Here is a 12,207-nt window from a genome sequence, read left to right as displayed (position 1 = left end):
GCATATTACACTTGTATTAAAATAGATACTATTGGCCACTATTGTATAGAAATACATTTGTGACAACAGAAAGACAAAGTAACGGGAGGTACAGCAGTATAGGAGCTGGGTTCCCGGATGCTATGGAAGTTATGGAAGTTCAATTGGTGTCAGTTTGAACTAAATTGTCACAAGTTTAGGATGTTATATACAATAAAAACATGAAGTCTAATATGTATGTATACTAGAGCAGTGATTTTCAACATTTTTTATCTCATGGCACACATAAACTAATTACTAAAATTCTGCAGCACACCAAAAATATAATTTTTTCTGATCTGACAAAAAATAGGTGTAATTTTGATTCATTCACACTGGATGGCTATTGTCGTGTTGGCTGTTGTCATTGTTTTATTTGACAGTCTAAGGGAAAAGAGGTCTGTGCCCCTGACTAAATAGTTGGGTATTGCATGTTTCAAAAGTTCTTGTGTCACACTGATTGAAAAATCTCTGTATTACAGAATAAAACAAATATAGAGATAATTAATGAAACCAAAATTCATTCCACAAAAGATTTTGTATTTATTATTTTCTAACTAATAATTTTAATAATTATATTTTGCCTATTAACACTATATGATTTTCTGTTTTCAAAGGGGGAAGAAACAATAGAAACATTAAAGCTTGCAACACAGTAAAATTCCTGATAAGCTGTCACCAGTTAATCTTTAGATAACCACAAATAAAACTGGGAAATTTGTGGAAAATAAGAGACTTCACTGACTCAGTGCTGAATTCCAATTTTCAGACAAGACTGCCCCTCAAACATTTTCTGCCATCACTAGATAAAGCACATTTTTGTTAACTTGTCTCCTAAAGTGAAGTGACAAAATAAAGAGTGAGATTTTAAAAGTACAGCAGCAATCAGATGTTGGGATTCATCCCTACATTTGTATTAGACTCTATCAGAACAGAGAACACAGTGGTTTGACAGGAGAAGATGTATTATTCTTGAGGTTTTCTGGTTTGGACATAATTATATTTTGAACCTTAGGATTGAGTGTCTACTAAGCATCATTCATTCATTTATTCAGGTGCTGACTAAAAATGCTGAATTGAAAGACACAGGTCCAATGCTCCAGGACACAGGATCTAAACCTAATTATAGGCCCTTGCTGGATAGCTCAATTGGTAGAGCATCATTCTAATACTCCAAAGTTGTGGGTTCGATTCCAAGTCAGAGCACATATAAGAATCAACCAATGAATACTAACAGGTAGAACAAGGAATCAATATTTCCCTCTCTTGTCTCTCTGTCTGTCTTAAGTCAATAAAAACCCCAAACAAACAACCTAATTACAAAATGGAAAGGCTTTTTAAGAAGAACTAGAGGCCCGGTACACAAAATTCGTGCACGGAGGGGGGTTGACCCTCAGCCCAGCCTGTACCCTCTCCAATCTGGGACCCCTCGAGGGATGTCCGACTGCCCGTTTAGGCCCCATCCCAGGACTGCTGGCTCCCAACTGCTTGCCTGCCTGTCTTCCTGATTGCCCCTAACCAGCCTGATCACCCCCTAACCACTCTGCTGTCAGCCTGTCTGCCCTCAACTTCCCTCCTCTACTGGCCTGGTCACCCCTAACTGCCCTCTCCTGCAGGGTTGATCACCTACAACTGCCCTCCCTTGCAGGCCAGGTGCCTCCCAACTGCCCTCTCCTGCTGGCCATCTTGTGGTGGCCATCTTGTGTCCACATGGGGGCAGGATCTTTGACCACATGGGGGCAGCTATATTGTGTGTTGCAGTGATGATCAATCTGCATATTACTCTTTTATTAGATAGGATAGAGGCCTGGTACAGAGGTGGGGGCCAGCTGGTTTGCCCTGAAGGGTGTCCCTGATCAGGGTGGGGTTCCCTTGGGGTGTGGCGTGGCCTGAGCAAGGGGCCTGTGGTGGTTTGCAGGCCAGCCACACCCTCTGGCAACCCAAGCGGAGGCCCTGGTATCTGGAATTTATTTTCCTTCTACAATTGAAACTTTGTAGCCTGGAGCAGAGCCAAGCCTGCTGCTCCCTCCTTGGCCGGCAGCCATTTCTGTTGGGGTTATAATTGAAACTTTGTAGCCTTAAGTGGGTGGGCCAGGCCAGGGTGTGTGGAAAGCTTTGCTTCCCCTGTTGCCGGGGGCAACACTGGCCTGCTCTCTCAAGCTCTATTCTGCCACCATTTCTGTTTAAATTTGTTTACCTTTTATAATTGAAACTTTGTAGCTTGAGTGGAGGCTTAGGCCTGGCAAGGGCAGGCGGAAAGCTTGCCTTCCTCTGTTACCTAGGAAACCTTGCTCTCTGTGGCTGTAGCCATCTTGGTTTGGGTTAATTTGCATACTCGCTCTGATTGGATGGTGGGCGTGGCTTTTGGGGGTGTCGGTGGTATGGTCAATTTGCATATTTGTCTATTATTAGGTAGGATAACAGAAAACTGAGAATTATTGGGGAGGGAACAGAGATAGATTATTTCCCATACACACATACATACATACACATTTTTATTCTGTATCAATTAATATGAGTGAGATATTATTATTATACTAGAGGCCTGATGCACAAAATTCATGCAAGAGTAGGCCTTCTCAGCCCTGGCTGCCTTGGCCACCCTCCCAGCCCCGGCTTAGTCTGGAAGGTCGTCCGGAAGGTTGTCTGGACGGTCATTCCGCTGTTTGGCCATTCAGTCGATTTGCATATTACACTTTTATTATTATAGATTATAGAATAAAAACATCATTGTATTTTTGTTTTTCTCTCTGGTATACTATAATCCTAAAACAGTGCCTGGCACCTTATAACTACTCATATTTGTAAATGAGGGAAAGAATGAATGAAAAATGAAAGAGTAAGCAGAAAGATAAATGGTTGAATAAGTAAATTTTCATTTAGGACAAGATAACTGAAGCTCAGAGAAGTAAAGTGACTTGTCTGAGGTCATCATGTGAGTTTATTCTAAATTAAAGTCTTAGGCTAAGAAAATATATTTTGAAATTTATTTTATTTGAAATCAAATACAGTTACAACGACAAGGTTTCTCTATGATGATTTAAAATAAATTAACTCTCAATAATAGAATTTGATTTAATATATTTTTCTTCTTTACTATAGACCAGTGGTCGGCAAACTCATTAGTCAAGAGAGCCAAATATCAACAGTACAACGATTGAAATTTCTTTTGAGAGCCAAATTTTTTAAACTTAAACTTAGTCTAATGCCACTTCTTCAAAATAGACTCGCCCAGGCAGTGGTATTTTGTGGAAGAGCCACACTCAAGGGGCCAAAGAGCTGCATGTGGCTCGCGAGCCACAGTTGGCCGACCACTGCTATAGACAATAATTTTCAGCTTAATAAAACGATGATTACAGTTATTTCAAAGGCAGGACCCTTTTGACACTATCCTTTATAATGGGTAGCATCTCTTACCATAACATTCTCCCAGTGATCCTTCAACACAGTGATGCTAATGATTAATAGCACCATTTTCAAAACAAGGCAAATTTCAAAGAACTGGTAGGTCTTTGCTAAAGAGCAGAACAATGAACTTCATGTAAATTTCAGTACTATTGTATGGGTGAAAGTTTGTGTGGAATGTACCACTTTTGACAGAATGCTCAATAAACCTAAGAAACTTTTGATAAATTGATTGGAAAACATATCCAGGGTGATTTTTACAATATCCACATTGCTTTTACTTTATTCCATGTAATTTAACTGAAGATATTTCAACCTAGCATCACATATGATTAGAAATTATGCCAACTCAAGTGTAAACAAATGATTTTAATCGGGACATGAAATTTAAAGGCTACTAAATTAGATGCTTAAGAGTTTTCTTAAGTGAATATTTTTACATCTGAGTATATTTTTTATGGTATGTACATACTAACATTAATCCTTGGCTAATGGTCTTTTTACATTTAATAAGTATTTTGTATTGACTAAAATATTCAGAGTGCACATGAATAATTATGGCAAATACTTGTCATAAGTAAATCTCTGTGATCTTACTAGACTTGAATTTACATTGGAAAGATCTGTGGTAGGTTTAGTGTATTGCTTTATTAAATGGATATAGGTACTCCATTGATTTTGCATATGCCTAAGAGAATGGACAAATTCACCAAAGCTAAATAGTGCCATAATTTTTTTATCCACTCATCTGCTGATGGCTACTTAAGTTGTTTCCAAATCTTAACTATTGTAAATTGTGCTGCTATGAACATAAGAGTACATATATTCTTTCTGATGAGTATTTTAGGTTTCTTAGGATATATTCCTAGAGTGGGATCACTGAGTCAAATGCGAGTTTTATTTTTAATTTTTTTTGGAAACTCCATATTTTTTCCACAGTGGCTGCACCAGCCTGCATTCCTACCAGCAGTGAACTAGGGTTCCCTTTTCTCTACAATCTTGCTAAATGAGTGGGGGGACTGCGTTCATGGGCTACTTGGGAAAAGGCTGCTTTATCAGCAACTCTTTCGGTTACCGATTCTGGGACTGTAATTCACAGCAAGGCAGCAGAATCAGTGGTTCTTAACATTGGGCATTAAAAATTAGAATTGGAGGGGTTTTGTGTCTGGCAAAATATATCTTAAACATAGGCACATGTTTGAGACACAGATGGGGATAGTCATAAGGTGAAGGTGAAGGACCGACAATTGTAATGTATGAGGAACCTTACATGTTGACAAGAAAAAGACAACGCGTTAAATAAATGGACAACAGAGATTATATACATGTTGACTTTTGGCCCAAAATATATATTAAAATGCTCTCAAATTCAATGATTCAAGAAAATGCATGTTCTTGAATCTGAATTAGGTGCTAAAACATTGTGTTATATATTATTGTAATAAGATAGTAATGGTCAACTCTTACTTTCCAGTGAAAATCACCTTAGTGAGAACATATGTATAATCATGATTGCTAATATCTTAAGTTGTGTTACACAAATATTGCAGACCGAAGTTTAAGAGAAAACGTTAGAATTCATTGGCTCTCTTCTCTAGGACAAATCTGAGAGAGACAAATAGTAATGAATTTGAGAAAAAAGAAAAACACTTTCTAAAATAAACATTCCACAGCTCCCTCGCTGCGATCTATTGAAAGTCAGCCTTCGACACAAGGGTTTGTCTATAAAAGAGAAAAGAAAAAAAATAAAAAATAAAATAAACATTCCAGAATAGTTCTGAATATTTGATATTAATGGTTCACCAGGAAACACATATTATTGCTAGAAAGTAGGATGTGCAACTATTAGTGTATAATTTTGATTTTAAAACCAATTAATTCTTCAGGAACTTGCTTATGACAGTTGATAAGTAACATTACTAGTAGATCCTATGTCAGTGGGGACTCTATGGCCCCCGTTTCAGTGAGATTACATGCAAGGAGGCAGGGCCACAGAAATAAACCCCAAACAACAGAATTTGAGTGGCCTGAGATCTCACAAAAAATTTCAGGATTAATATTAGCAGTTTTGAAGAGATATTAAAAAGCAAAGGTAGCAGGTTTCCTGTGTGCTCTTTCGTTCGGTTTACATTGCATTTTAAGAATGACAAAGTTTGTTTTTCTTCTTTTGTTCCAGGACATCAACATAAGCTGCACATTAATCTAAACCTTCAGAGCTGGATCCAGAAATATATATGAAACCCGATGAATTTTGTTTACCTGTCATGCGGGTACATCTACACAAGTTCCTTGGTAGTATTTTATGTCAAGGGCTTTCTAGCCTGGTGCAGCCTGGGACTGATAAATGACTCAAAAAGTGTACTTACACTGCACATGCCGATATTTCAATCTGAAACGCCGCAGGACGGAATGTTCTGTAAGTGCCTGGTGCCCTTAGGAAATGGTAGTATTACTTGTACCTTTGTCTAAACACTTTAAAGTCATGAACTATTGTAGAAATAACTGTGTCCCAAGACAGCCTGAAACCAAGTCATTGTTAATTAATTTCATCTTTGTTTCATGTAAAAATCTTTCTCCTTGTTTATGCATACTGAACAAATGACAATAGTTTTTGACCAGTGCTGTCAATTTCAATTATTACTTCATCGTCATGTTAGAGTGATAAGTTGGATATATGCTTTCTGAGACAAAATTAAACTTAGGTCAACGATGATCAGTTTCATTGTGTATCTGATCTGTCCTTTAAACATGTACTCACAAAAAGGAAACCTTTCATCCATATTTCAGAAAAATAAAGGTTTTTAAATTTATTTAATTTGAAAAAAATAAATAATCATAATAAATTAAAATTAATTTATTTTATTTCATTTGGCGAGATAAAAATTACTAAGAATAATTGCACCAGAATATTATGGCTCAAAATTACACACCGGCAAAAAAGTGTCAAGAGTAAATGTATTAAAAAAAAACACAAAACACCTGTCAGTGAGATTTTTCTAAATTCTGATCCTGGTTTACCATCTGGAGAAGGACACATCAGTTGGAGTCCCCTTGACAGATTTTTTTCACCTTAAAAGTAATGTCATCATAACACCCATCATCCTCCACACAATGATGATACTTTAATGAGTGCACTCCTGACATATTTTAAGTACTTAGAGGGAAGGTATTTTATTGGCTTGAGAACTTTTCCTTAAGGTTTGAATATGCAAGTCATAATGTGAAAATCATGTCTTACTTTCAGATTTATTACATCTATGTATTTTAAAATGTTATATTCTTAAAACAAGAACAAAAAAGTGGCTTCTTAAAAGAAGTGCAACTACCAACTCTTCTTATTGTGTGATACCAGCTTAGAAATTCTTTCAGCATATTTATGACTGATAATAATAGAGCTTTTTCAAAGTAAGCATAGAAAATAAGATTAAATAAATGTAGAATTAAGTAAATTAGCTGTTGAGAGAATAATTAATGTTATAAATAAACTGCTTTGTTTAATTTCAGTGAGGTTATTGACTATAAAAGTTAGGTTTGAAGATACATAGCAAGTTGCTGATTAGTGAATTATTAGCTATAAGAACTCTGTCTCAGAATTGAGATAAAAGAAAAGAAAATTGTACACAATTACATTTATTTTTCAGTTTTCAACTCATTTATATAAATTTGCAAGAAAATTTAGTTCTCTGAAATTCACCAAATTGTTGCTGCTGACCACCTACATCTTTCCTTTTCCTTTTACTTACAAAAGGAGAGCTTGAACTGTACCTTTACTTAAAGGCTGCAGCAAAGGCAGTTGGACCCTACAAAAGGTCAATGAGAAAGTTGACTAAAAAAGAGCAATTTTAGCTATTTGATATGAAACTCAAAGCTTTAGATTAATTTTAATAATCCAAGACCTTGAGGAAGATTTGTTTCAATGACATGCCTATCAAGTCAATGAGTATGTTTGATTATACGCATTACATTATTTTTTTAAAGTGCTGCAAATATGACAGTACCATTGACAATGAGAAGATATGTGCAATTTCGGTATAACTTTTACCATCACTCACATATGGCTCTAATTTGTCCCATGTATATAACTATTCTCTTTCATAACTATTCTCTTTGAACACTTGATTATAGGACTGTTCTGAGCTACACAGTTTCAATTATTTTAAATCTCTAATTTCTCACATAAACATATAAAGTTTTAATGCTTTTTCCAGTTTATTTTTATTTTAGTCATACCAAAAACCATGTGATAAGAGTTGTGTTTATAACAAAGTAATATGAATGGAAAAAAATACAAAAAAATTACCACCCAGGATTTTTTAAATTAATCTTTGTTGTTGAGATTATTATAGAAGTCCCTGAGACCACCCAGTTTTTCATGTCATATAACTCAAGGTACTTTTAAAGAAAATTATAATTTTTAATATATTTTTAAAAGATTCCAAGTATCTTGGAAACAAGTTATCATCCAAAATTCTTTATTCCCTGACATCGTGGGTAACTTGAAAACATTTCAAATAATTTGCAATTCAATTTAAATAAGCCTTTGGAAATTAAATGAAGATATTGAAATACATGTATCAAATTCAAAATAATGCACGCTTTTCGTAGTATCATCCTATATAATAAGAGCCTAATATGCTAAGTGTCCAGTTGTCCATTCAACCAATCAAAGCGTAATATGCTAATGATATGCTAAGGCCACTCAACCGCTCACTATGTCATGCACTGACCACCAGGGGGCAGACGCTCCGACCAGTGGGTTAGCTTGCTGCTGGGGTCCAGCCAATCAGGACTGAGCAAGATGGGCCGGACATGTCCTGGAGCCCTCCCACAGTCCCTCCCTGGCTGGCCAACCTCCACGTCCCTCCCTGGCCTGATCATGCACCGATGGGGTCCTTCGGCCTGGCCTGTGCCTTCTCACAATCTGGGCTGAGGAACGCCCCCTCCCCCCCAGTGCACGAATTCATGCACCAGGCCCCTAGTAGTATATATTTGGTTTAACTACAATATAATAGTTTACATTATTTTTCCCAGTATGATGGATGTTTAACTACTGGAACTAGAATGAGAATTCATTGGATCACAAGGAACATAGGATTAGTAATCAGACAAATCCAGGTAACAAGTTACTGATTAAGGTATGATAATACCTCTGATGCACAGTTGATGTAAAGTGAAATACTCTATATATAATTTTCTAAAATAGTAACGGACACACGTTCATTCTATTTATGCTGGCTTATTTTTTAAATGTTAATTTGTATTTTTCTGCAGTTTCTGATGGTTCATAATTATTAATTCTCTGATGGGGTAGAAACTATGAGTTACTTTCTAATAACCGTTTTTATTTCTTCTGCAATGGCATCCCTGAAATTTAGCTGACAAAAAAAATATTGTGAATAAAAACTAAATCCACAGCCCTCTTTTAACAGGTTGTAGCCATGTGACTACATATGGCCAATGAAATGTAAAAGCAGAAGTGTATGCACAATTTCCGGGGGTGTGTTTGTGGGGGGAGTTGTCTTTCTCCTCACTTCCTTTTTTCTGCCTGTTTGGAATGCAGATATAATGGCTGGAACTGCTGTAGTCAAATTGGGACCTAGTGTTGAAATCACATTTTAAGGAAGACAAAACAATAAAGCAAGGTTTTTCAGCAATGAAATGTTTAGAAAAAATATCTGGGAAATTAGGGTTGCTTATGGTAGTATTGGTGCCATCAAATGAAATCTTTCTCCTCCTCCAGGGGCATGTTGGGTACTTCATGGATAGTGGTGGCTAGCTCTCTACCAGCCTGTCACTGTAAGGAGAAATGTGTCTGTCAGTGAGCTTTATGTAGATGCACACATCATCTAGGTAGATTCCATTCCTTTCACTCTCAGATATATGTGGCTTCTTAGTTTTGGTTATTACAACAGGGTTCCATAGACTGGGTGGTAAGAACAGCACACATTTATATCTCACAGATCCAGAGGCTGAGAAATCTAAGTTCAAGGCGCCTGCAGAGCCAGTGTGGTGAGGGCGGGCTTCTTGGTTTTGAGTGAACTGTCTTCTTGTTGGACCCTCTCGTGGCAGAGAGCAGAATGAGGAGTCAGCCTCTCCTTTTATTAGGACACTAATCCCTTCATGAGGGCTCCACCCAAATTATCACAATCATAAAATCAAAGCTATTAAGGCAACCCCAATATCAGAGATGATATTTCCCTAGAATATTTCTGAAAATATTGCTTAAGGATGTATCTAAGCAAAATTAGCTTGAAAATCAAGAATGACCTAGACATCAAGCAATTTCTCAATTAAAACTTTCATGTCATCTGAACTTCTGTTTACTCTATGAATGAGGCTATTAAATATTAGGTTACTTTAAAAATAATATTTGTAGATCTGTTCTAAGTAGACATTTTTGCGTGTCAGCACAAAACTAGCATATATTTTTCACAGAAAACATATTTGAGTATCAGAATTTGTTCATGCATCAATATGGGTTTGGTCAAGGAAGTAGAAACACTATGACTAGTATGAAATTGCTATCTATTAGAGGGTTTAGAATTTTGAATAAAAACACAATGGAAGACTTTTGCTGCTGTATCTGCTAAAGGGCCTGGAATTGCTGTGGTAAAGTAGTCTGGGCCCTGGCTGGGCAGCTCAGTGGGTTAGAGTGCTGTCCTGATACACCAATGTTGCAGGTTCAGTCCCTGGTCAGGGCACATACAAGAATCAACCAATGGATGCATGAATAAGTGGAACAACAAAATCTCTCTCTCTCTCTCTCTCTCTCTCTCTCTCTCTCTCTCTCTCTCTCTCTTTCTCTCTTTCTCGCTCTCTCCACCCCTCCCTTTATATATATAAAATCAGTAAGTTAAAAGTTAAAAAAAGAAAGAAAATCAGGTAGGCAAGAGTAAAAGTCAGAGTGAAGCAGGGGAAAGAGAGGAAAAAGTGCAATCCAGGACAGTCAGGTGGAAGCTGTGTCTTTCACACATCACCTCCAACCTCAGTGAGGAGGGTGCCTACAGAAGGAAAAGCACATTTTGTCTCCATCCTACATGCCAACCTGTCCCAGGACATCGTTGAAGGAGGCAATCCAGTGGAATTTGGAGGAATTCGACCTGACTGCTTCTCAATGTCCCAGGTAAGGCAAAGTGAACAGGTGAACTTCAGTAGCCCCTGGTGCCCTTCACTGACCTTCAGAGAAATGTGGCTGCCACCTCACTCTGCCCTCTAATCTCATCTGGTCTGGGACCATACAACAAAGGATTTTGCAGGACAGTAAAACTTAGCTAAGTTGAACCAGCACGTAAAACAAAAATTCAGACTCTTAATAGAATGGTGTTAGGCTCAACGAATTTCAACCAGGTTAGCTTAATAGAGGAAATGAGGCAGGGGCTGCAATAATTGTAATATAAAATAGATTGTGACACGCCACACCTTATCAGAATCTCACTAGTACATCTTTTGTGTTTTATGGCCTTAAAGGTCATCTGCTTCTTTCTGAGTTCTGAAAAGAGAATGATTGTTTCTATAGGTTGAATTTTTTATATCCTCTCTTTTTCACCATTGACTTGTGGCCATCTCATCACCAAGCCCCTCACCTTTTGCGTGTGAATGTCCATGTCCAAAGCTGGAGATGGGCAGGTGCTAATCTCAGACTGAAATCTGATTGGGACAGAGATGGGCAAGTGCTAATCTCTGACTGAAATCTGATTGGGACAATGCTTTTGAGACATTTGCTTTAATATATGTTTATTATTCTCTGATTCCTGGAAGTCACTACAAACTCATCCTCACAGAACAAGACCAAGGACACAGATGTCACAGCCAGCTTCAGGGGAGAGAGGTCCCATGATCAAAAGGCATAACAAGGCTTTCATTTTCTTCAAAGTTCTTGCCAATCAGGGTCACAGTGACTCAGCCTTGAAACCAAGGAGCATGGAGGTCAAATGCCTTGGTTCCAATAATCAAATGCTTTGGGAAATTCAGAATGTTAATTATCATAGATGAACTATTCTTAATGGTATTTAAGTACCTTTCTACTATGAGATACTGCTATACATTTGTTTATCTGTAACCAGAAGTTTAAAATTGCTCTTTTCCTAGACAGATTCCAAATGGCATTTGGTGTTTTATTGAACAGTTTGGACTCCGTAGGGCACTAACATGAAAATCAATTTGCATATTCTAAGTGGCTATAAAGTGTCAACCTCCATAGAAGCCAACACGAGATCCATGAAGATGAATTAGTCATGACCTCAGCCCCAGAGAACTTAGCTACTGGAACTGAGGCCTGAGTTGCACAACTGTATTGTAATGTAGGCAGTGATATGTCACAAGGCTTGGAATTGCTCATCCAGGCTGTCAGAAGACTTCAAACATCATCAGCTCCTTTCTGAGTTCTGAAGAGAGAAGTAGTATTGTTAAAGGTGGGACTTATTAAACTCTTTCAAGTGTTGATTCGTGGACCTTTCCACCACATGGATAAAACACACACATATTTATTAAAATTAGACGGCTTCTGAGTGACATCGTAAAGGGCATGAAAGGCATGTGGGTAAATACCAGTTTTTGTGGCTAAGTAAATTTAATAATTCATTTATTGATAATACATTTTGGCTAAATAATCTGGATAGACTTAATTTAATTTAATTTTTTGGTCATCAAAAGAATTCAAGAATATCCAATTAATAACGGGACCATATATTATCAATGACTCTCAGTGACTTGGGCAATGGTATTTGCAGGATGATGTGCATCAGGGAGGCTGGTTGTGAGCCCTGCCCTTCCCTACTTTCCCAG

This window comes from Cnephaeus nilssonii (genome assembly GCF_951640355.1).
Source record: "Cnephaeus nilssonii genome assembly, chromosome: 18".
NCBI classification, from domain to species: Eukaryota; Metazoa; Chordata; class Mammalia; order Chiroptera; family Vespertilionidae; genus Cnephaeus; species Cnephaeus nilssonii.
This window is presented reverse-complemented; position numbering follows the sequence as displayed.